Source organism: Anthonomus grandis, chromosome 1, assembly GCF_022605725.1.
Source record: "Anthonomus grandis grandis chromosome 1, icAntGran1.3, whole genome shotgun sequence".
Lineage (NCBI taxonomy): Eukaryota > Metazoa > Arthropoda > Insecta > Coleoptera > Curculionidae > Anthonomus > Anthonomus grandis.
This window is the reverse complement of record NC_065546.1, coordinates 29,757,882-29,785,851: the sequence shown is the minus strand read 5'-3', so window position 1 is coordinate 29,785,851 and position 27,970 is coordinate 29,757,882. Positions and strand designations below refer to the sequence as shown.

Below are 27,970 nucleotides of genomic sequence, written 5' to 3'. Positions count from 1 at the left end.
AAATTGCATCGCTTTAGTAAGCGCTTTATTCTGATGAACACGACTGTATTGGCGCTTTCTCAAGTGCCGAGCGGGTTGCCTAAAATGATGTTGCCAACTGATGCGCTTTACTAAAAAATTTGAAAATAACAAAAGTACCATCATTTTGCAAAATATCTTATTTTCACTAAAAATTCCGCTAAAATTTCCATCATGGTGGATTTTGATAACGCCATTCCACTAAATGACTATCAAAACCACTAGATCTACTGGAAAATCAACTGTGTTGGCAACACTGAGTCTTATCCTCCCTTCGCCATCTACCTTAAAGTAAGCGTACCAGTAAGCACCTGTTAGAAGCGTAGATTTTTTGCATCGGTATTACTTTGACAAGAGACTGACAAAGTTGTTTTGGGGTTTGTGTGGCACAACAGCGCTAATAGTGGTATTTTATTACAATGACGGGCAGTTCTAAAATTGTGTGTTACGACGACGGTAATTTTGAAGAAAGCTTAACACAGTGATTTGACAAAGATGAATGTTAGTTAGCTGATTATGAAGACCATCAAGACAAAAAAATTTTCCAGAGAGTGACCACAATTTCGATTCGAATGAGCGAACAGGAGGATGATACTGAAATACAGGTAAGCGGTGAAAAGGCAAGCATTGCTAAATGGGCACATGATAAAAATCCATACAAGTTGTCTGGAGTTTTGCGAATCCAAATTTGAATATAAAAACCAACAAACACAAGAAGATAAAAGTTCTCCCGGGCTTTACTTTTTACCGAAGAGATACAAAATGAAATAATTACTGATTCTAATAGGACTGAACTCAGAGAGTTGACAAATGAAAAATTTAGGGCATTTCTTATTATCATTACTATCTTTAACTTAAATGAATTAAAAGTAGCAGGTCTTCGAAGGACTTTCGAAAAATTTTTGCAACGGATAAGACAGCTCGAGATATATTTAGGTCTATTATGTCTTTGAAACGAGTGTATGTATTGCTTGCTGGTCTAAGTATGGCTGAGTAAATTATATTGTAAATATTGCTAAAAGCCAGATTTTTTTATTTTGTCAGAGAGGGACGCAAAACTAATGATCGAACTGCAGTAGTATCCTGGATATTGAAACACTTTCTAGACAATTTCTAAGAATGTTATTCGATGGGGTAATTAGCATGTATCGACGAAATGCTGATAGGATTTGAAGGTCTATGTAGGTTTCGAATGTATATCCCTCAAGAACCTCGAAAATAGAATATAAAAATGATGGCAGTAACAGATGCACGTATCCACTACTTTTATATTGGATATATATAGTGAAAAAAATTGTGACACAGTGAATCAGTCGTCCAATTGCTAATTCAAACCGAAATGTCATAGCAGATAATTGGTTTTCATCAGTGGTCACGAAAGAACTTAGAAGGTAACCTCATTGTAGGTCCACATGTAGGCACACTGCAAGAAAATAAAAAGAAGATATCTAATGAGCTTCTTCCGGTTTGTCAAAGAGCAGAGGGATCATCTATATATTATTATGGCTTTACCGACCACTACACTTTGGTTTGCTTTGTGCCGAAGAAAGGGAAAGCAGTTGTGCTAGTATTATTACTGAAGCTAAAAATAGAGGATCTGGAAAACTTTTCATTCTATAAAGAAAAAAAAGGCGTTGTGGATGCCTTGGATCAAAAATATACCATCTACTCCATAAACCATACTATTTTTTTACCATATTGAATAATGCAGAGGTCAGTTCGTAAGTTTTGTATGGATGTTATGAGAATAACAAAATTTTATCAAATTCTTGCACGACAACTAGCTGAACCATCCACAGAAAGCAGACTGTGCAATTCTCGATTGCCTAAGGAGTTCCGTTTAACTATACTGGTTAAACCCGTTCCTGTAGAAAAGCAGAAAACTTACAAAACCAGAAAACAAGGAGATGTGGTACCTGTGATCTGAAGAATAATAAAAAACAAATTTGTGCATAAAATGCCGTCGACCCATGTGTAGCGACTGCAGATTATAATGCAGGTAATAAAAAAGCAATTTCAAAGAATATTCCTTGAAAACATTTTTTTAAACCGAAATAAAAATTCAAATTTATCATCAATCGGCATTGTCACTGTGGATTGTTTGTATCTGAAATAGCTACCTCTATCCGCGTGGTCTTCTTATCCTTTATACTGATAACACTAAATCTGGTTTATTATCCGTAGGTAATTAATCAAGATAGTACGATCCCAGTAGAGTTTGTAGGTATCGTTTACTAAAATACTTTCTGGGAGATATCGATGGTATGGAGATTACTTACCGCGCAAAAAATTTAGCTAACTGCTAGTGTAAAATTTTCGATACGCATCATGTCTCTCTTTGTAATCGGAAGGTTAAAATATTTGACATCCTCCTATCACATCTATTATCAGTAGCAATTTTCACATAAATTTAAAAAAATTGTGACTAAGAATTATTTTATCTTGTATAGCTAATAGGAAACCCTCTGTTTTAGGCAAAATGTGACCAATAGATTTTTGTTTCCAGCTTTGTATTTTTTCCGCTGTTGTTTGGTATTTAAATATCATTTTCTTTTAACCTGAGTGTGATGAATTCATCAACTTGACATATGATTGTATGTAGACGTGATTCAGCAAACTTAATTCTGTCAGTAAAAATTATTTATCGGATTAGTACTTATTGTTCTAGTTGTTTTCTTAAGTCTGCAAACCCTCTTCCGCCCTTAAATCGTACAAGCATGGTCTTTTTAACAGCACTCCTTGAGTGGTGGTTATTGTGCTTAGTCAGCAGTACAGTGTCCGTATTTTCCTTTGGAAGTGATTATAAGGAAGCCCTTTTTTTCTCTGTGATAAATCCATATAAATATTTTAACACTAAGCAGGCAATGTGTTAATTGTCTTAGAGAGCTTTTTGCTATTAAATTCATTTAAAAAAAATGTTTTTGCTGTTTATCAAATTCGAATGTTATTTCTTTATTATCGGTTGGTCTATACTTTGCGGTTGCCTTATTTTTAAATACCTGTGTTTCTCTTCTGATTGTATCGCTTTAATCGTGTTTTCATTATTTATCTAAAAAATATTCTGGTATACCTTTAATTAACTTTATAAACTGAAGTATAAATCAGAAATACCAATATTAGGTAAAAACTACTTTTGAATTTTAAAAAATCTAACATGTTTTACTTTCTTGGCACGTATTAAATCTCCACAATGTTGTGGAACATTTCTTATCCATGTCTCTAATTAAAGTTGATCCAGAGTTTCCTATACTGCCATTAATAACCGTAGCCGGTCTTCAAGATTAGCTGGGTGGACGTTTACAGATTTTTTCTTTTGTTGAGCAGATCCCAAATAATTATGTTTTTTGGATTTAAATCTGGACTGTACGCTGGCCAGTCTAAAACTCTGATATCGACCTGCTGAAGATACTCTGTAATTATTCTATCTATTGCCCCCACATAGATCCATTATCATACACTAGGAGACAATCTTACCAATAAATGGGGCCTAAAGCATGACATGTTGTTCCAAAATATCTCTAAAGTATTTGTCGACATTGAAGAATTTCCATCAAGCAGTACCAATTCCGTGTGGCACCATAAAGATATTCCTTCTCATAGTATAATAGACTTTAAATAGCACACCATTTTTTTAATAACATTTTTAATTCTGAATACGACGGAAAAAAAGCTCTCTTTTCATCAATACGATTAAACAAATACATTGAATACGTTTTAATTAATAATATCAACTCTGCTTTACCTCTCCTACCAATATTATTTTTCTATTGAATTTTAAAACCCAGCATATTTTTGGGATTTATTAATTAAATAATTACTTTTTGATTTATTTAGTTATAAATTTATAAATATAATAGAAAAAAACACTTCTTTTCCATTGTATTCAGAATTAAAAATGCTATTAAGAAAAAAAAATAGGAATGCTATTTGAAAAAGAAATTTAGGAGTGAATTTCTCGGAGGTGAATTAGTTAGGGTTAGTTTTAACATATTTTTGAAAAGAGCATTGCAAAATGTTAAAAGCATTTTGGGATACCTGGTATGTAGTTTTTTAAATGGAATAATTTCGTTAATTAATTTTATTGTGCAAATCGTTTGACTTGAAAAGAGTATAGTTGAAAAATTTTGCTACGATTCACTCTTTTCAAGATATTTACATTTTGAGTTTTCAATGTTAAAAAAAAATGATATTCGTAGAGTACTTAAATTGCTTCATTACAGTTCGCATTAATAATAAAAAATACGAAAGATAAATAAAAAATAAAATCTAATAATATTTGTATACTAGTAAATGTTCGACATGACCTCCGTGTGTCTCAATACATGTTAAGAAAAAAAGAAAAATCTTAGAAAGATTATTGCAAGCACAGAACTAAACTACAATATTTCTATGGATATGGTGAAAAAAACCGAAAATGCGGAACGTTGGTCATTTATTTAAACAAAAAAAAGATTTTTTAAAATACCAGGTATTTTTTGTATTTTTACAATTTAAAAAAATATATATATTTTGATAAAGAATACTCGTCAACTCAAGTTATTTTTATTGCGTTTTCAGGTTTTTTTGAAAGTGTTTTCACAGACGCAGACTAGTCTGAGTAATTCAAACCGAACTTCTAATCAAACGACAAATCTACAAAATATCAAAGAAAATAACTTAATTAATACAAACTAACTAAAAAAACTGAAGAACAGTTTTATTGTTAAGTTTTGCATAGGAGAAATTTCTACACCTCTTTCTATACAGTGCGTCCTAAAAGTAATGTCTAAATTCATAAAAAATTGAGCGATGTGTTTTTTGCAAAAACGCTCAAACTCGTCGATTTTTATTTCAAGTTGCGCTTTTTTGTACGTAAACTTTATATATATATACAGGGTTACTGGTAATTCGATACATTCCTTTGGAGATGTGATAGGGGAGGGGGTAAGAAGTAAATTGAGCCCTAATATGTATTATGCAAAAGTTGATAGTTTTCGACATATTTAATTTTTTCTGTTTTTCTTCAAAATATAGACCTTAGTGGTTTAAAAGGCAGTTTCCAGAATATCCGCTGTATATTTTTTTAACTTTTTAGGCAAAATACATGCTCAACACAATAGTGTTACATTTGTAATGGCAAAAGTCCCGCAAATAGTTGTAACCATAGGTAAATTCTCGATGCAAAGTGTAATTTTTTTTTCTTAAATAAAATACTACACTTTCTAGCGGATATTTTTTGAAAAAAAATTATGCTACATTCTTCAAAATTTACGTAAACTTATTATCTTTTTATTATCTAAGCTAACTCATAGGCTATAAATGCTACCAAAAATTTTAACAGAATTTTGTATTTTTATTATTAATAGTAAGAACGCACTTGAAAAATGCCAAGTGGTATTTACTTCTATGATATTTAAGTACTATAGCAACAATTTGTTTTTTTTAATTTTATTGTTAAAAATTTGATGTGTAGATAGTCTGACAGCAATAATTGTTGTGGAAAGTAGTTAAATTACGAGTTTCGAGTTTATTTTTCTCGTGTTTTCAAAGAAGGTATTCTATTGGTTTCTGCACTATGGCCACGTTTACTAACGCTGAATATGCAGATATTATGTTTGTTTATGGGTTTTGCAATGATAATGCCGCGGAGTCTCGCCGAGAATACCAACGTCGCTTTCCTAACCGCCGCATTCCAAATGTCCGTGTTTTCGCTTCGACCTACCGAGCTATCGCTGAAACTGGATCCGTAAAACCAAGAAGAGGTGACGCTGGCGCTCCTCGCGTATATCGAGCAGAAGATGAGGAGGAAATATTAAGACATTCTGAAGACGATCCAACCACATCCACTAATGCCGTAGCGCAGCAAACAGGATCATCGCAATGAAAAGTTTGGTCCACGATTCGGCAAATGGGAAGCCATCCTTACCATTATACGCCTGTCCAAGGATTGGAAGAAGGGGACCCGATAAGAAGGGTAGAATTCTGCAGATTTATTATAAATTCTGATGCAGACAACAGAACTTTTTTAACCGACATTTTGTGGACGGACGAGTCAAAGTTTAGTCATGAGGGCATTACAAATTTTCATAACCTTCATTTTTGGGCCGAAGAAAATCCTCGTTTAACAATAGAAACCAGTTTTCAAAGAAAGTTTTCTGTAAATGTGTGGATGGGACTTATTGGCCGGGATGTAATAGGACCACATTTTTTCCCAGACCATTTAAACGGGAATATTTATGAAAATTTTTTACGACATGACCTACAAGATCTTTTTGACGATATTCCTCTCGCCGTTAGAGGACGAATGATATTTCAACATGACGGTTGTCCAGCTCATTTTCGGCAGTCAGTTCGGCAGTTCCTGGATAAACGTTTCCCGAATCGTTGGATTGGTAGGTCAGGTCCAATAGCTTCGCCAGCACGAAGCCCTGACTTAACCCCGCTTGATTATAGCATATGGGGTCAAATGAAAGCACTGGTTTATGCAACCCCAATAATTACCCGGGAAGATCTTATCCAAAGAATAACCAACGCTGCCCAGCAGATCAGGAATACCATAACAACTAGAACAACAAAGACTGAAATGAGAAGGCGCTGCCGAGCCTGTATTCGCAATAGAGGCTCTAATTTTGAACAAGATTTGTGAAGGTAAATACTGATAAATGCGTTACTTTACAATTTATAATAAAAATACAAAACCATGTCACCTAACTTTTAAGCATTTGTATCCTGTGAGCTAGCTTAGGTAATAAGGAAGTTTTAAGGAAATTTTGAAGAATGTAGCATAATTTTTTTTCACAAAATATCCACTAGAAAGTGTGGTATTTTATTTAAGAAAAAAAAATTACACTTTGCATCGAGAATTTACCTATGGTTACAACTATTTGCGGGACTTTTGCCATTACAAATGTAACACTATTGTGTTGAGCATGTATTTTGCCTAAAAAGTTAAAAAAATATACAGCGGATTTTCTGGAAACTGCCTTTTAAACCACTAAGGTCTACATTTTGAAGAAAAACAGAAAAAATTAAATATGTTGAAAACTATCAAATTTTGCATAATACATATTAGGGTTCAATTTACTTCTTACCCCCTCCCCTATCACATCTCCAAAGGAATGTATCGAATTACCAGTAACCCTGTATATATATATATATAGGGTTGCTCAAACATGAATTTCAATCAACCTCATTTTTTTTTTAATTTCGTGTGAAATTTTGTGTATGTTTCATGCATCATGTTATCGAAAAAATATGATTTATGTAACAAATGAGAAATTAACAAAAATCAAATTATATGTTCAAAATGGTTGCCATTCACAGCTTGACAATATCCAAGGGGACCAATAAACTCTCGATGCACATTTTTAATCATTTCCCTAGATACGATTATTTGGTCTATTTACAAATATACTGTAATAGTTCAAAAGGTCGTGAATAAAACATATCCACCCTTCACTTGAGGCGAGTGACTAAAAACCCACAAAAAAAGTACATTGGTGTCTATCAGGTCGGTCAGGCGACCTAGCAGGCCACTTGATGGACCCTCTCCTTCCTATCCACCGATTGGAAACGGTTTCATGCAAAAATATATACTGTGTAAGCATAGTACAGAGGAGCGCCATCTTGTTGGAAACTTAATTCTTCATCAGGATAGTATGGGTTCAATGGATTTGAAAATGAAACTACTAATGCTGGAACTAATTCAAATTAGAGAAAATCGAGATACACCTGTCCCGCTAAAATCTGTTCAAAGAAAAATGGACCTATTACTCTTCCGCGCACTATTCCTTACCACACATTTAGTTTTTGAGGGTACTAGATGCTCATCTCCATTTTTAGCTGCGGATTTTCTGGTGCCCAATACCGGAAATCTTGTCTGTTTACACAACCATTTAAACAGAACGTGGCTTCATAGGAAAAAATAATATTTGTTACTATTGGATTAAAATGCACTTCTTGAATAGCCTTCCTCCAGTTTTCACTATGCTAAGGAACTTATTGGAACCGAAACATGGGCCTAAAATGATGTACCCTATACCAATGTAGGTACTTGTCGCAATCTTTTAGGAAAAAACAAACCCATAGTAGGATGTAACTCTGATAAGCTTATAAGACTAAAACTGTTAGCTAAGCTGGCATTTTTGCACATTTAGAAATCACACCAGACACTACTGCTAATGATATGATTAATTTTTTAAAACAAATTTTTCCTGAAGTGCAAGTGGAACAACTAAAGACTTTAAAACAAATGGAAAAATAACATATGGTTGTCCTTTACATACTTATGATATTCTTTTGTTAAACATTAGAGGTTTTAATTCCTTTAAATCTGATTGTATTCATATCAATTATACAAATAAACTTATAAAATTTTATTGTCTCACGGAAACATGGGCTAATCTTGAGAATACTAATTCATTAGTTATTGAAGGCTACACGCTACGCACGGCTTATTGTAGAACTATTTTTACCCATGGTGGTGCAGCTATATGGGCTAAAAATGATGTGAATTGTGAAGTTATTGATATACGTAAATTTTGTTCAGAGAAAAATATTGAATTATGTGGAATTTCATACTATTATGCTTTAAATAAAAATGTATCTATTTTTGTGTGTTATAGGCCACCAAATGGACATTTCGATATTTTTATAACTAACTTACACTTATTGTTGGATAAATACTGTAAGCCTAGTAGCGAAATAAATCTTACTGGCGATTTTAACACGCCTTCTCTGAGTTCTTTAAAATGTTTGTTTTACTAATATAATTGCTTTTAAATCTGTCCTTGAGTGTGAAAAATGGGCAGAGGTCTATAAGGAAAATAATTTTAATGTCCAATTTGACTTATTTTATTCAACATATTTATGGTATTTTAATTTAAGTTTTCCGTTAAAATTTTCACATCCAAATAAAAATAAAAAATCATGGGTAACGGATGAAATTAGAAAATCTAGCAAAAATTTAAAATATTTACACCGACGACGGCGTGTGATCCCGGAGTTGGAGACGACATATAGAAGTGAAAGTGCCAGGCATATATTATTAATTAATCATAGTAAAAAACAATTTTATCACCATAAAATAACAAACTCTGAAAATCCTAGCAAGACAATGTGGTCTATCGTATCTGAGCTAAATAACAATACAAAAATTTAAAAAATTTTGAATTTATTACAAAAAATAATGGCTTATTAATTACAAATCCTATAGAAGTAGCTAATTATTTTAATAACTCTTTTATTGAAGAACCTAAAAATATTTTAAGCACTTTAAAACAAAATAAAGATATTCCATCTAATATCCAGAATATTTCTTTTGCATGTTTTTTGCATAGTATGAGCATTGTGACTTTCAGTGAGGGTGAAGTCCTAAACATTATAAAAAATAAAATGAAAAATAAAAAGTCTGGGGGACCTGATGAAATTCCATTATGTGTATTTAAGAATACTGCGGAGGCTTGCATCAGACCATTAACATATCTCATTAATATGTCATTCGAAAAGAAAATATTTCCAAACTCATTAAAAGATTGTAAGGTTATTCCTGTTTTTAAAAAAGGGGATTCTAATTTGGTTGATAATTATAGGCCAATAGCTTTAACTTCCTGTTTCTCAAAAATATTTGAATATGCAATGCTTGATAGGCTTTTAGCTTATCTAATAAAAAACAAAATATTTTCGGAAAGACAACATGGTTTTCTGTTGGGTAGATCTACCTCGTCTGCCATTTTGTCGTTTTTATCTGAGGTTATCGATGCACTTGAGCGGACGATACATCAGCCTTTGTTCGGCAAAGTACAGAAAATATGCACATTACTGCGGGAAAGGCATTGCACGAGCTAAATCACTGGTTCACTCTAAATGAACTTTTTCTTAATACCAAGAAAACAAATTAAATGGTTTTTTGCACTCATCGGAGTCAATTAAATTTTGATCTTGACATGCATTTGAGCAATAATGGTAGTTCCTTGCAACGTCAACAAACAATAAAGTTTCTTGGCTTGACACTAGATGACACTCTTTCATGGGAGGCACATTGCAATTATGTGGCCATAAAATTAGGTAGCCTTTATTATGCCATAAGAAATATTAGGTCCTTAATGGATAAAAACCAGTTAGTTTGTCTATACTATGCCATAATCCACTCTAGGATTCTGTATGGGATCTAAATCTGGGGTTTTTCAGCGTATGCGTGTCGTGTATTTATTGGTCAAAAACAAGTTATTAGATGTATGCCGGGAGTACCCCCTAAAACTTCCTGTAGATCGCTTTTGAATCGCTTTGAGATTTTAACTGTTCCGTGTATGTATATATTTTAAGTCTGTTTATTTGTTTTTAAGAATCTTAATGTTTTTGTGACAAATGGTTTTTTTCATAATTATCCAACTAGACTAAGAAATGATTTATCTTTGTTGCGTACTAGATTAATTCTTTCAAAAAATTTTATCCTGAAAATATGGCCAAAAGTATCTAATAAATTGCCAAATAACATAAAAAATTGCAATAGTTTGTCAATATTTAAAAAGAAATTAAAAGCTTTTTTAGTTTTGAAGTGTTACTATGATATTAAGACCTACCTTTCGGAGTAATAACTAGCTGTAACGTATATATTTGTTTCTGTTACTGTTTTATATGCTTAATAATTTCTTTGAGTATGTAAACTAGGTTTGGTGATAGTGTAGTTTCACGTAGGTATATAATGTTAGAAATTTTAGCTTTTTTGAACATAGACGAATTCCATACACCGTATTGTGTCAATTTTGGATAATAAAGATTTGATTCAATTTGTTATACACCCGATATCCTTTTACTTCATCTTCATATCCCACAAAAATACATTTCTCAGCCTTTCTATCCCATTTCAAACGCTTCTCCTTGGGAACGTGAACCATCACGGAACTACCAAAAATCCTTAGATTTTTAACATCTAGTTTCCTGCCCGTCCATGACTCATACGAAGTTTTATCCCGTCCAGTAGCTAATGACCGATTACGTAAGTAAACTATAGTATGAACTGCTTTCCCAAGTTAGCATCATAAAGCATGCACTTCGATTTTTCAATGATAGTTCTATTCATTCTCTCAGACATCCTGTTTTGTTCTGGACCATAATGGTTGGGTCTCTGATGTATTATCCCATTCCTATCTAGAAATTTTTTCATCTCCTTACAACAAAACTCACCACCATTGCCTCATCTAAGAATTTTTATCTGTTTCCCATTTTTTGATTTTCTAATAAAGCCTTAAAATTTTTGAAACAATTAAAACCTGGTCCTTAGTTCTCAAATTATAATAAATTTGATTCGGCTAAAGTCATCTTCAAAAATCCAAAAATATTTTGAGTGGCCAAGAGAGGTTGCTTCCATCGGGCCACATACATCTGTGTCTATTATCACTAAAAATTCTCTACCTCTATCCCCCTTATTTTTATATGGTAATTTAGCTTGCTTACCTTCGCAACATATTTTACAATTTTGCTACCCAATTTGTATCATACTTGGATAGGTAAGTCCATCGACAATTCCATCCTTCATTTTGTTCAGGTAAGCACTGTTAATATGCCCAAAAAGGACGATGTCAAATTTCGCCTGTTGCCACTGTGGACGTTAATAATAAACATTTATCTGAGTTTAAAGTATTTAATCTATAAACTCCATTTGTCAGATCAGCTCTTCTGACTAAGTCACCATGTTTATTATAAATTTTGCAGCAACTATCGATAAATTTGACATTACCATTTTTATCAGCTCACTAACGGATAACAAATTTGTTGCCAATTCAGGAACACACAAAACGTTTTGAACAGTAATCTCATAATTATCACGTCTTAGAACAGTTGTCAACATTGCATCACCTAAACAGCTTACAGGTATATTCGTCTTGTCAGCAATCATAATTTCTTGCATGTTTTCTGAGCTAGTGATATTTTCCAACCACTGTTTATTGGCAGTTAAATGCACACTCGCACCCGAATCTACATATCAATCTGATCTACTAAATGATCCACTTAAAAATATGGCACTAAACTTCACGCATGTAAAGTCTTTTTCACATTGGGACATTTATCTTAATAATGGCCAAATTGTTTACACTTATAACACTAAATTTTTTTATCCGCATCCGATTTCCATTGTTTTTTAGTGTTTTGTTTATTACGCCAATTTTGTTTACTCACAAAAGCACTGCTACTACTGCCGACGTTCACTTCCATGTCTAATAGTTTATTCTTTATTGAATCGGTACTGATTGTGATTCCCGAATGTTCAATTGCCATAATCATTGACGAAAATTTTTCTGGCAATCCCGCTAATAATAAATAACCAATCCTCTCATCATTTATGTTAAAACCTGTACCTCGTAATCTTTGCCCGGTTTCAACAACTTGATCAACTTTTCTAGTTGTAATGAAGTTAAATTCCTGAGCAATGATATTTTTGTGGCAAATCCTTTATCGTCAAATAGAACCTTAAATCTGTCCCAGAAATTAACAGTTGTAGTGGCATCCTTTATGTGAACATATAAAGAAGCGTCGATCGTCAGGATTAATTTTGCTTTTGCCTTATCATCACAGTCACAACTTCTGATGTACATTTAGATAGGCCTTCTAAAACCAGAAAGTTTTGCGCGGCAAACGCTCAATCATCATAGTTTTCCCGTCCTATTAACTTAGGAACATTCACTATATAATTTCCAGCCATTCTTGTGCAATCACTCGATCACAATAATTATACTAAAAAATACGGTATCAAATTTCGAAGGTTAGCTTGGCTTGGGGGAAACCTATTGAAATAAAATGCGCTTCTTGAATTATCTGCACAGACTAACTTTATTTCAGTAGTAAAAATATAAAGAAGACCAATATGTTGATGCTTCTATAATCAGAAACAACAATGGCATAACTATAGATCTGAATACTTTGGGCTTTATTTTCAACAGTTACTAAATTATTATTTCAATTGCACATATTTATCAAGCGTTGGTAAAACTTAGTTCGCCTATCAAAATCGTCATCGAATAACTCTTGCACTTGAATAACTTTATATGGGTGATACTTGTGCTTTTTAACTATTCGGTCAACTGCAGATTTCACCATTTGACCTTGCATGCGAAAGTAGTCGCAATACAACGTACCAGTAAACGCTCCTAAGTTTTCTCATATTTTTTATAAAATTACTTTAAAATAATTATAGAAAATAGCGTCTTTATTTCATCGAAAAACGTACATTTTAACTTAATAAACAAAAGTTTTTATCTGTAATTGTCCTGCGCCATCTTTTATGTTTACATTTTGAGATCATAGCTGCGTTCCAGTTTCATTGTTTGTTTCATTATTTATATTGACATGTCAAAGTATTTTAAATGTAATGCGGATTGCATTTTAAAAGAGGACAAGAATGCACTCTTCGGATATCCATGTGACATCTGCGAGCAAGTGGTGTGTAGAAACTGTTCAGGTGCTATGGCTTCGGAGATCCGAGTTATCCCATCAGTAAGTCGTGTTTTGATTCATATCTGTACAGATTGTAGGCTCTTAGTAAAAAAATTGCCGCTTCTTAATGAAAAAATTACACATCTAGAGGCTGAAGTTGAATCCTTAAAAGGCGAAGTTAACAAAAACAAAAAGTCTGTTATGGAAGCAACTGAAACTCTTCAAATTTTGAAGTCAACTGATAAAACCAAAGCTTTGGAGGAAAATTCGATTGTGATCGGTGGAGGCAAGAATTTCTCTGAAAATCAGAAAATTGAAAATTTGAAATTGAAAATTGTTTTAAGACTTTCACTACTGTAGCTCAGTCTTTGAGTGAAATAAAAGTTTCTATTTCCCAAATTTCTAATCTAAACAATCTAAACAACATAGGGAAGCAGCACACACAAATAGGTGAGCCAATTGTCAAAAATGATACAACCAAGAATCTGGAACATCAAAATCAAACAAACTATGCATCAGAGATACCTAAAAGGCCAACTCCAACATCCAAACTGCTCGAGGCCCAAAATACTAAAATGAATAAGCTCATATTTGTCAATGATGATGTGCCAAAACAAAAAGACACACAAGTTAGTAGAAATCCACCTAGTAGCAAGACTAACCTATCCAATGCATCATCTGGAAAGATATGCACAGGCCCAGAGCAACCGAAGTTACGCGTGGCAAATAAAAATATTGGTAAGAGAATAGCTAAATTAACTTGGATTTATCTCTCCAACCTGGATGTAAACACTAGTCCCCAAGATATAATTGTAGTCCTAAACCCAAAATATGCTGGTGTTTATCAGTGTGTAAAACTTCAGTCAAAGTATAAAAACCCAAATAGCGCTGCATTTAAACTTGGAATACCTGAAGAGCTGAAAACAACATACTTTTCTGAAAGCTTTTGGCCGGATGGCTGCTACGTGAATCGTTTTAGGACACAAAGCTCAGTGGCTTCTCATAAAGCTAAACTTAACTTGAAAGCTAGAAATTTTCACAGGAGAACCCAATACCAATGCAGAAAATAGTTCTAGGAATCCCCATTCCATCACTGGCCAAAGAAGCTGACCCTCACCCAGCCATACCTAATTATAAGTACAAATTAAATATAGTTCATAAAAATCCCTGGTCTTTATGTAATAAATTCTCAGATATAAGGCACTTTATAGAAAAATCTAAGTGTGATATATTTACAGTCTCTGAAACATGGCTTAACAATAAACTCCTTTCTGAATCTTTTTCAATAAAAAATTTCAAGTTATATAGAAAATACAGGGAGGGTAGGGGAGGTGGTGTCGCAATTTATGTAACTAATAAATTAAAAACAACTCTTATTGATCTGCCTTACTCAGGATATGGCATTGACCATCTTTGGATAAGTTTTAAGCATGAGGGGCAAAACATAACTGTGGGAGTAGTTTATAGGCCACCAGCAGTGGCATACTCTGAATTAAAATACTTGACTTAATTCCAGAAGTGATTTGTACCTGTGACGTCTTTATATGTACAGGAGATTTTAATAATATTATTTGAAATAGCACCACTGTAGAATGTAAATTTTTATATAATATTTTTACGACTTTTAATTTGACTCAAATTATTAATAAGCCTACTAGAATAACACTAAATAGTGAACCTCTAATCGACCTCATCTTTGTAAATAATATTAACCTAGTCAAGGATCATGGTGTGATACCCTGTGATCCAATACAGACAGATCATGAGGCTGTATTCTGTACTATAAAATGTGATAAACTGAAGCCGATTAAGACTATGATATATAAAAGAGATTTTACACTGACTAACTCTGAAGAATTTAAATATTATTTAGAGCATCTAGATTGGCGTGAGTTATATAAGACTGACGATGTTAATACTAAAGTAGAAATACTTAATTCTAAACTGTTAGATTTGTTTGATATGTTTTGTCCATTAAAGCTGAGAAAATCTGGAAGTACCAGTCCACCATGGCTAACCCATAATCTAAAAAAATAATTGAAATGAAACATAAAGCCTTTAAAAAATATATCTCAGTAAAAACTGCTTCTAGTAGAACTTAATATTGTTCTAAAAAATTGTCAATAAGGCTATAAAATTAGAAAAGAAGGCATATCACCCATACATTTATTTATTTCACCTTTATATTTATTTATTCCAATGAAAAAAATAAATGTAAAGGTTCTAGTACAGATTTTTGGAAAACAGTTGCTAATTGGAGAATTATTAATAATGAATTTACTCCCATTCCAAGTAGCATTAAAGAAGCAAATAAAATAAATAATTATTTTATAGATAGTACACCTGCTGCACAGGTTGATCCTGTTCTTTTAAATAATTTTCTCAGCTCATCTATGAATTTTGATCCATTTACATTTAGACTTGTAATAGAACTTGAGGTGCTTAGGGCCTTGAACAGTGTTGGGAGCGGTGCGGTTGGGATAGACGGAGTTTCTATACGCATGTTAAAATCTTGTATTTCGACGTGTCTAGGCCCTCTTGTTAATATTATAAACTCGTCTTTCATGGCTGGTGTTGTTCCTGATATCTGGAAAAGGGCTCTCATAATGCCTGTTCCTAAAGTATCCAGCCCAACTTCTGTGGGTGAATTACGGCCAATTAGTATACTGCCAACTTCATCCAAAATAATGGAAAAAATTGTAAAAACCCAGATACTAGATTATCTTCTTCCTAAATGTATAATACCTAAATATCAGTCGGGATTTAGGGCTAACCACAGTTGTGCCACGGCCTTGTTGAAAATAACTAGTGATATCGCAAGGTCCTTTCATAATGGTCACTGTTGCTTAACAGCACAGCATAAAGAAACCAGCCGTCGCACTCCGCTCGAAAATGTAAGCGAACTAATAGCATCCTTAGCCATGCCGCAGCCATGTTCTCCGGATGCCGAGCTCACTGTTTATCGAACTGTGTTCATAGGTGTATCGCCTAAGTTCAGCGCCGTACTTAGTGACTATTTTGATAGCGTTTTTACAAAGCGTAGCGTTTTCTATAAAAACTTTTGTGTGTTTGTTTTGTGATTTTGATTAAAATTACTCAAAGGATGGTCTCTTAAATTTATGGTATATACCACGATACACTCACAACGGTATGTTCTTGCACATCCGCCCGGCCGTCGCGTGACGTAATGCGGCAGACAAGGTTCTCAGGCGCGATGCATAATTAGATGGTATATTTGATATTTCTGCAATTTTTTTAAGGATACTAGATATTTTTGGTACATAATAATTTGTATTTAATAGTTATTAAATTAATTAATACATAATATTATTAATTAGTAGGTACACATTATTTATTGTTTGCCAATTATACAAGTTCAAACGCCTTGTGCTTTTATATTAATGAGAAATAAGTATATACCACAGATATATTTAGTTTATTGTTTTAGTTGAATTAATAACAGGGAAATCAGGTCAAAATTTTTGCCTTTATTTAATGTTGGCACGGAATTGTACTTTAAATGGTGTGCATTTTTGGGAGTGTAATTTAATAGCTTTTCTCTCAGAGGTATTTCAAAGCAGTCTTCTTTAAAATGGACTGAACATATTCGTGCTAAAATGTTAAATTAAATATTAATTTAAGGGTAAACAGTGCGTCCAAAAAGTTATGTCTAAATTCATTTAAAATTCAGGGGTGTGTACGAAAAAAAAACGGTCGGACACGTCGATTTTTGTTTTTAATTGAGCATTATTTGCAATAAAAGCTTTGTATACAGGGTGTCTCATGTAGCCGTGGTCAATACCAACTTTCTTATTTTAAACAGAACACCCTGTATGTAATAAAATGTTTGGATTCTACACAAAAATATAAACATTTTGGTGTATCACATGCCCTAGTTTTATTTAACTGTTTTTAAATACAGGGTGTGGAAAGAAACACTTTTTATAATTTTAAGAGACTCTACTACCAATACTATTAAATAAGTATAGTATTGGTAGTAGAGTCTCTACCAATACTATACTTAGAGATAGAGAAAAAAGCTTTTACTTTCCTATCTTAACTTTTTAATACCTATCTCTTGAGATACATGCTAAATATGACACCTCTCAATATTTTTGACAGATTTTGCTGACAAGTTTCTTATTTGACATATATCTCAAAAGATAGATATCAAAAAGTTAAGATGGGAAAGAGAAATCCGTTTTTCTCTATTTTTAAGGGTATTGGTTTTAGAGCTTCTTAAAGTCAAAAAGTATTTTTTTCAACACCCTGTATTTAAAAACAGTTGAATACAACTAGGGCATGTGATGCACCAAAATGTTTATAATATTGTGTAGAATCCAAAAATGTTATCACATACAGGGTACTCTATTTAAAATAAGAAAGTTGGTATTGACCACGGCTACATGAGACAAAGTTTTTATTGCAAAAAATTAGGAAATCTAAAATATTTTATATTGGTTCCTTTTGTAACTCGACTGTAGTTTTTACATGTAGCCACGGCACAACTAGACATTTTGATAAAACAAAAAACAACTTAATAAAATAATGCTTATCTAATTTTAAATTCACTTCTAATATAAATAAATAATAATACACAATAACTACGTAACACGTAAATAAATAAAACTCGCCAGCTTCCAAAAATTTCAGAAAAGCTATACAAACAACGCCATAAAATAAACCGAGAAAGTGATAGGAATTGGACGGTAATCAGACGCTGCCTGCTAGACTACGTCATTGCGCGAAATGAACCAATTGGTGTTGTATGTGTGTAAAACGAGGAACATACCGTCGTGAGTATATCGTGGTACATACCTAATTAACTTTCTGCACGTATTCTTCTATATCGTCGTTGTTAGATGTAGAAATGCGATGTTTATTTTTGTTTAAATATTTTGTTAATGTATGAACTTTATTAATATTAAAAAATCAATATTTGTACTATGTAGGTATTTTTATTTTACAAGATAATAATATCTAAAAAAATGTTTAAGTCCGGCTCTAGCCAAGGCAAAAGCCGCGTGGACCGTAGCGAGTGTCAGCGGCATCCCTACTATAAGCAAATATGCCGCGCCTGCGTTAGTACACATGCACCGAACTCGCTTATTCAAGCCAATGTATTTTTATTGAAGTGCGACTGCTGGTTTCTTTATGCTGTGCCAACAGTGCTCATTGACATGACCAAAGCTTTTGATACTTTAAACACTGATCTTTTAGTAGCTAAATTAAATCATTATAACCTAAAGGCTAATGGATGGTTTGGCAGCTATCTGGGAAATAGGGAACAGGCAGTAAGAATTACAGATGCTGAGGGAGCAGTGAGCATCTCAAGCTGGAGGGTTGTGGGGAGGGGTGTGCCTCAGGGCTCTATTCTGGGGACACTTTTATTTACACTTTTTACATCAGATTTGATTCAACACATAAAACACTGTAAATACCATATGTATGCAGACGATTTACAAATCTATAGTTCAACCCCGGCTAATGAGTTGTCCACTGCTTTAACCTTCATTAATGATGACTTGGAGCGTATCTCTCTATGGGCTAGTCAAAACTTCTTATTTATTAATTCAAAAAAAAACACAGGCTATATTATACCTTTATATATAGCTATATATTCCACCTTTGTATGGTATTCTTATTTTATGTCATACAATAAAGTTTATTTTTATTTTTTTTTTTAATTTTTATATGTAAATTAGCTACAATCTGCGGCAGAGGAGTGCATGGATTCTCTTGCAAAGAAAGCAAAACGTGAACTTGTTTATTTTCATCAATTTGTAAAAGTGTCAAACGGTTTATATGAAAATACACCGTTACCTGCCAAAAAAACACAAATGAATGGAATTTTGCTCCGTTTATAAAAATTCTCACACATAATTATAGTCTTATTTCGATTCTGTGTAATTTTTCAAAACGTTTTGAAAATGGTATTCATGGTCAAATTTACACACAAACAAAATTACTTATATCTTTGAACCAACACGGGTTTATGGAAAGAGCTCATGCTTTACTAACTTAACCTGCTTATCTCAGTTTATCTGATCAGTCCTAGATAATCGGGGTCAAATAGGTATCGTCTAAGCGTTTAAATTTTATACATAAATTAGAACAATTCAGATTTTCTGAAGGGGTGAACTTCGACTTATAGAATCGTATTTTTTAGAGATACGTCAGTTTCTTAAACTTGAAGGGTTTAGATCAGTATATCAAATTTTTCAAAAAGGCGTATCGAATAAATACTATTATTAAGGGTCGAATTTTGAGTGTATCATCCTATGTCTGATATTGCTTTCAATTATTTTTTTCTAAAGAACCTACTGCTAAATTATTTATAGACCCTTTTGTATACTTTTTCTAAATATTGAAAAATGTTAAGGGCCTTTAGAGCACGAAAAATGAATAAAAAGCAAACATTTTAAAATAAAGCACATCAAAACAAAATATTTTAATTGGCTCCCCAATTTCCACATGTAATTTATATACAGTCATTAAGTCTCTATCGACATTTCAAACACGTTTTTCGGTTAAAATATGTCAGAGAGCATATGTAATATTGACACGAGCGGCTGATTACCGCCTATAACAAATTATACATTTCGCATTTCCCAGCAGATAAATAACATTCGGACTGGGTGTTAACTAAATAAGTCAGTAATATGCGATTTAAAATTGCAATTTTCTAGAAGGAAAAAAAAACTCATTAACTCGAATAAGAGCCATGCGAACTGCCAAATTTGGAAAGCAATCAAAGTCAAATAATTAGAACTAAGAACGTAAACAAACCGTTCCGAAAGCCGCTTTATCCTGAAATAATGAAATCGTGAAACTTCTCTCGAATGGAGAAACTCTCTTTAACAATCCATTAAACAGAAAACAGCCTTGAATATAGGTGTTTGCAGACCCGTATTTATATTGAATGTTTAATTTATTATTTCCTGTTTGGCTGTACGATTTAAAATAAGGGGTCCTGCAGTAGGGACTCTAATTAGGATTGAAGTCTGTTTCATTAATATTTATTTAATTTTAGTGTATTATACAATTTTGTTGCTAAGTGAAAACCGAAAGAACAGAAGCTACATTATCTAAAAAAATATATATAAATGGAATTATAATGTTTATTTAATAAAAAAAATTAATTTAGTCTTTAAGTAGTATTTAATGTATATAATGTTTATACAATTGTCGTTTTTTGTCGAAAATTAATGGAAATTTTCATTAGTGTTTACTTTACATTCAGTTACATTACTATTTATATTAAGTCATAAAAAATAATAAATATTTTTTTTATTGGTAGCAAATGGAGTTGGGTTAACCTAGAAAAACACAATTTCCAGACAGTTCGCTTATCAGAGGGTAAGTCGGTAAAATCTAGTTGTTTCTAGATTTTTTTTTTTAATTTGGCACCATTCCTTTATACGTGTAGAAAGGGGATTAAATTAGCCTGAATTTGATGTAAGTAAGGCATATTGAGGAGTAGTCAATGCTGAAAAATTGAGTTAGGGTTATTTGAGACAAGTTGAGAAAAAAAGTATTTTCGGATTTATGTGAAATATGGCAGATACTAGCATACGTCGGAAGGAGATTTTTTTTAATTAGATGTTTATTTGTTAGGAGATCCATTCTAAGTGGGTCTATAAATATGCAAATATATCCGGAATTATTTAAAATTTCTACGAATTTTAGAACAATGATTACTTTTAGAAGCAATCTTTATGTTGGTCAGTATTTCTCCGCTTCATCAATAGACGCATTATGGATTATGTTATGTTTAATAAGTAGATTTAAAGTTTTGAGTCTCGGGATATTCATTCGAGGCTCAAGAAAAGTTAGTCATAAAGTGCTCTTGTAATAACTCGGTTTAAGTTGATTAAAATCCGAATATTTAATTTAACACAGGCATATTATTTAAGGAATTGACAGAGCAGCGATGGGATAATAACGCTCAATTCGAATGGCATAAGTGTTTCGCCTATTTTTCGACGGACTTTAGTACTTGCCTAAAAATATTGCAAGTTTATTAGACAATAATTATCTGTTTAATAATTATTACTGTTTCTGTGGTTTAAGAGTTGACTAATGTTTTACGAAATATGGGCAAAAAAAAGGTGTCGTAGTTCTTCTTCCTCGTAATCGACCACAAGTCAAGCCATACCTCTAAAAGCGACAGTAGTTATGGTCGGTATAGCTGGAAATCCAGAGAAAAAACTCAAAGAAACGTTCCCGCTGAAAGTCAAGGCTACACACCACCTCCTAAGAAAACTCTAAGAAGGGTGAATTTTAAGGGAAGTAGATTTGCAAGTTATTTAATTATTACTGATCAAGATAAAAAGATTGAAGACTTGATGTGATAAAGATGCTGTAAAGAATTTTCTAACCGAAAATTTCCGGCCAACTCAAAGTTCACGGAATATTCGTTCAGATTATATACCTGGGTTTTCTCCAGATTTAATAGGAATGAGTGTAATTTAGCGGGTTAAAAAGATAGATCAGTTAAAATATATTAATAATTGGGATGAAGTATTAACTGTATCCCATATGCAATTACGCTTAGCAAAAACATGGTATAACAGTTTAGACGAACACGATCATACATGGGCAGAATGGAAAGCAACGATTATTAATGTATTTCTGGACCAAGAAAGTTTTCCTTCTATTTTGAAAAAAAAATTGTCTTCGTAAATAATCCAATCCAAACATGGACAGAATATTATTTTACAATAATGGAATTACTTTGCGCCTGTAATATTAAGGGAAAACATGCTGTAGTTATGCTAATTATTGATGAGGTCGATGATAGTCCAATTCAAAATAGTGCCAAAGCTGGAAGTTATGAAGCAGCACGTTTGCCAGAAACTGTCGTCAGCCGAAAATGGAATATACCATATGTAAAAAGTTGGTCCATACTATTCCTAATTGGTATCGAAATCGACCGTGTAATTCCAAGAAGGTTATCCCAGATAGGGGATTACTTGTGAAGCTTTAAACCAAAGTTCAGAGGGATGTTATGAGGTACATTGTAAAGTAAACAGAGTTAGCTGCGACGGATTGATATAGGATGTGATGTAGTGTACAATACGTATGACTACAGCTAAACAATATGGCCTTATATGAAAACTATAAAGTGTGAGAATAATGGGCTATAGTGGTGGAACTGCTTTTTCTGTGGGTACGGCAAAGGTAAATGTGGAAATTGGTTTAATTGTTGGACCGTTACTGTCCTTATCGTGTTTGATGAATTAAAGTATGTGTCAGTTATGATTGAATAGACAGTTTTCAATTATACAGATATTGTAATGGTCATAAAGTCATTACCATTACATTGATGTCGTAGAGGTTATAGCAAATACGACTGCTTAAATCTGAGTTGTTGTCTTGAGAACTCGATCACCTTTTGCCAAGCAAAATTAAAATGATAGTATAACTGTTTTTAATGCTAATAATTATAATATTTATCAACCTGTTCGGTTATAAATAAATTCCTATAGCACAAGGCCAAAGAAGTAATGAAAAAAATGCGAATCGATAAGAAAGTGATAATTCCGACAAATCATATTGGGCATTTCAGTTTTTCGTTTAGTTTCTCTTTTCAAAGTTGATAGTAAGCAAGAACTTTTCATTGACTTTTAACGGTGCATGGAGCCTTCTAGGGAATATGTTATTCCTAGTTGCATGGTTACTGCTGAAAGTGAAATATTTCCAGTGTATAATATGTCTGGACGTGATTTGACTTTTGGGGAGTCTCAAACTATCGCTAAAGGTAAGCTGTGTTATCCTGATGACTCTGGGACGGAACAAGGGGTAAGAATACTCAGCGTTAATTCTAAACAATGTCGAAAGTTTAATTTAGCCGACACTAATTTTGATTTGTCTCTTAATGTACTATTCAAATAAGAATACTAATTCAAAAAAATTATTAGTAACATTAAATAAATATCGCCATTGTTTTGCTGAAAATTTGCTAGAGTTGCCTTACCGTCTTTCAATGAGTAAGCAAGACTTTGTTTGTGACATTGTTCAAGATCTTTTAAAAGTTGGTATTATTCTTATTCCTAAAATTAGATATTGGTGGATGATAACCCACGAATTTAATTTTGCAATAGAATTTCGTCCTGGTTCACACATGGTATATGTCGATGTATTAAGTCGAAGACCTGTTGATGCAATCAAAAATTTAAAGAGACAATTTCAACCTAGATTTCAACAATAAATATATCAGAAAGTGATTGGGTTTTAATAGCTTAACTTCAAGATGAATGTTGTCGGTATTTAAACGATGTACTACTTAGAGCTACCATGGATAAATAAGAGGCATCTATCCATAAAGAGTATTAAAAATAGCAGAATATACCGAAAAACAAATGAAGGTATGAGAGGTGGTACCGAAGACAGCGGCATGCAGTGATATGTCACTACATGTCGCTTTGTCATGATCAAGATGATCACTGGCGGCAGACAAGGTGATGTCTCTTATTCAAAAGAATTATTGCAGTTTTATAAAATGTTGTCTAAATTTTCTTTATAACAAATGCAGTGGAGTAAAACAGCTTGGATTTTTACACACTATATCAAAAATAAATACTCCAATGGACACCATACACATAGACTATTTGTAAAAAGTAAGCAAAGAAACATGTGCCTTATAGTATCTGTTGACGCTTGCACCAAATATATTTTTATGAAAGCAGTAAAGAGTACCAAGATCTTAACAGGTAATTACATTACATTTCTCAAACAAATATTAAGTACTATTGGTGTTCCTTGCCGCATTATTTGTGATGAAGGAACGACTTTTACCAGCAAGGACTTCAAGAAGTACACATTAGAAATAGGAATAAAAGTTGTTTATAATGCCACAGCGTCCACCAGGGCAGATGGACTGGTTAAGCGTTACAACCGTACTATTTTGTCAGCGTTGGCAGCATCTACAGATGAAAATATTCGAAATATAAGAATTCAGTAAATCAAATTTGCAATTGAATCGGTGAGTGGAAGAAGGGTCCAAGTGACCAAAACTGACATTTCAAAGTGAGATAGCCATATTTATTAAACGACCTCCTTCCATCGAATGAGGTCAAAAACGGTCCAAAATTCAATACTGTTACCTACAATCAGCCCCCCGTCGAAACAGATTGAGCGAAGAATGGTCCATGTGGACCGTTCTTCCAGTGTGCAATATGTGTGCGACTGCGTCAGCTGTTTGTTGTTGTCGTTTTTAGAGATTATTATTATTTGTTATCGAACTGTTACCGGGTCTGAAAAACGAAGAAAATAATATTTAACTTTTAGAAATCAAAATGGAAAGCGGTGATACTGAAAATGAAAGTGATAGAGGCGACGAGAGTAATCAACCGCAAGGCAGAGAATGATCAAGGAATGTAGATAAATGAAAGGCCACAAAATATTAACATGCACGTCTGGCAGGTGAATCTTACATCAGTAGTACATCGGGTAACATTAAAGAGGCTAAGAAACCTGACCCTCCTTGTGTGTAAGTACCATAGTTTATTATTTTTTTCTTTATTTCATAAAATACTTACTAGCTATAGAACTCTATTTAGATGTCTCTCTCTAGACTTACCTAACTATACTTAACATGTATACGTTTCTTTTCAGATGTAAGCTGAAGTGCACGGAGAAGTTTTGCGAAGAATTTAAAAATGATATTACTGCCAAGTTATATGCTGGTCAACATAAAAATGAGCAAGATACATTCCTAATAGGTCTATAATGCTAAACGAGTGGCAGCCGCTGAGTTAATGGTTCACAAAAGGCGTGCAAAAAAATATTATAATAAGTTGCAAGACGTTCAAAAATTATGTCAAGATGATACCCAAGTGGCCGGTTTTACTTTTGACTACATGCAAAACCTACCACTTCCAAATATTTCAGTACAGAAAATCTTTTACTATAGGCAGTTATAGGTATACTTATTTGAGATCCATAATCTAACGGACTCCAGTGGATACTTTTATACCTATCATGAGGGCCAGGCTAAAAAGTGGCCAGATGAAATGTGTACTTTTGTACATGATTATATACAAAACCACATACCAGCAGAGGTTCAAGAATTGCATATTTTTTCAGATGGTTGTCCTGGACAAAACCGAAATAATACTATGGTTCGATTTTTGCTGGCTCTTTAGGAAACTGGACGTTTTTCAAAAATTCATCACTATTTCCCACTTTGAGAACACTCTTTCCTTTCTTGTGACCGCGATTTTGATACATTAAAGAGGTTAGTCAAAAAGCACGACAGGTTTTATCTTCCAGAAGAATACGAAAGAATGATTTTAAGAAGTAGAATCACCAAGCCATTTCAGTTTAAAAGGATCTCGTACCATGATATTATTAACTACAAGAACTGGTGGCCACAGTATTACAAAAAAAGCTGTAAGCCTATTGAAAAGAGAAATAACAATGTATTCAGTGTTTCAAAATATTGTGAATTTACGTTTGATGCTATAACCCCAGGTCATGTAACAGTTTTTGAATTCATTGGCGGTGCATTTTCCTCCAGTTTTAAACTGGTTAAACTGAATGTAAGGCCAGAGCTTCCAAATGACAAAGCCTATTCCGAAGCAGTACCTATCATCATGTCTATTGTACATGACAAAATCCAGGACTTAAAGAAAGTTCTACAATACGTTAGTGGTGAAGATTTAGCATTCTATTACCATATCATTTCATGGAATGTTACTACTTCTGAAACTATTGAATAAAATTTATTGAGTTCACCTTTATTGTACTAACTCTTTTATTATCCCTTATATTTCTTAGAATGCAAAAAAAAACAAAATAAAATAATAAATAAAAAATAAAAACTTTCGAAAACATCTATTGAGTGGAAAAAGGGTGCAAAATCATTAAATATTTTTGGCAAAAAGACCAGTTTTCAATGTCGTTGTAAACGTTATTTTTCTATAAAACAACTTCGAGTTAATAAATAAACAATTTACCTGTGAACACTATTACGAAATTCTCCTTCCTAATTGAAATAATTATTTTTTTTTATTTCCTGGAAAATGTGTATTTTCGCACTTAGACCCTTCTTCCACTCACCGATTCAATTAATTCGTCATATAATAAGACCATAGGACATGTATTGCTTCTTGGGTATAGACTGAGAGAAGCTAAAGATGGATTTCTAAGAGCCAAAGCAAGTGCCGCGAATCCCGATGTCGATTTAACCCAGAATAGACGAGAAGCAGCTGAAGCTGTTGAAATAAGTCAAGAGATCAAGATCAAGAAAATTTTAGATCATGATCGTTATGTGGTAGAAAGTCTACCTAAATACGATGGATTTAAGAAATGTTATGTTGAAATCTGGGCAGTCGATAAGACTGAGGAAGGCTTTGTAAACGAATGTGAAAGGAACGAAAATATTTCTCTCTCATCTAGGCTAAAAGTAGCTAATGATGGTTGCGAAAAGTCGCTTAACATTAGAAAGTTCAATGGAAGATATGAATAAAAAGTCATCTAAGGACAAAAGTTGTTTCAAGAATAGAGAAAAGTCTCCAAGTAGGGCATTTCTGCAAGACGGTTCTAAAGCGATGAGCGAAAAGGTAGCTAAAAACAATATGTGCCAAAGCATAGACAATATAGGTACCCACACATGAATGTTGTCAATTTCTGAAATTGAACTGTCAATTTTCGAAGAATGAATGTCAGTCAGTGTCCAATGAAATTATAAAACGCGGGTACAAATTTACTTTACGAAACTACGACGTACGACGGTTAGTGTGCTAGGGACTTTCTCGAAAGATTGTTGTCGAGATTTTTTCCGTGTCTTCTTATAAATAATAAGAAATCATTTTAAAACGCTTAGTTTTGTTATTTTTAATAAAGTCCTGTTTCGTAAAAATGAAATTTGTAAAAAATATGACCAGAAGCTAACCAAAAATCTGTCAAATTAAAAATTCATTCATTACGGCGATCTTTTCGTAAAGAATTAAAAAAGGTAAATATAGAAGTATAACTTAATATAAATATAATTGATTTAGAATAATTTATTTCAAATATAATTTATTATAAATGAGGTACGAAGGGTGATACATCAAATTATACAAAGTGACTTTTATTTGATGATAAATATTTAAAGAATGTTTTACATGTTGCAGATTCAAAAATCAAAGAGATCAGGAAGTGGTGTCGAGGATGTTTATGAATTTCACCTTTGGTACTTTAAATTGTTATAATTTTTAATAGAACTTAAAAAGCTATTAATTACATTGAACTTATATGAGCGAACCAAGTGCCGTTCCAGAAGTTCAAGACCCATTTAATAAGTCAACTGACAATACAGTGAGTGTTTTTAAATTTCCCTAATTTTTATTTATTTACAAAATTAGAAGAATTATTACTTAGCTTTTTATAAAAATAGTGAGGGTACTCATTACTGTTTTGTTTGGCATCTCTCGTCACATTTCCAATTGTATTTTGAAGCCCATGTAATTCTAGACAGTCATTACGCCATTCACCTTTTTTAAAATTTTATGCATCATCCTGTCTTCTGTATCTACTACTTGACCAATAAACT

The 27,970-nt window shown here is 32.9% G+C and overlaps 1 protein-coding gene and 1 long non-coding RNA gene across 2 annotated transcripts in view; one reads left to right on the top strand and one right to left on the bottom strand.

Moving 5' to 3' along the window:
* The window catches only part of LOC126733456 (opioid-binding protein/cell adhesion molecule-like), a 562,254-nt gene that overhangs the window by 508,103 nt on the left and 26,181 nt on the right, over positions 1-27,970 (bottom strand). The gene's annotated exons all lie outside the window — the stretch shown is intronic.
* On the top strand, positions 362-26,068 carry LOC126733485 (uncharacterized). Its single transcript, XR_007659731.1, has 3 exons — positions 362-623; positions 24,721-24,922; positions 25,048-26,068. It is a non-coding gene; the product is annotated as an uncharacterized LOC126733485 (long non-coding RNA).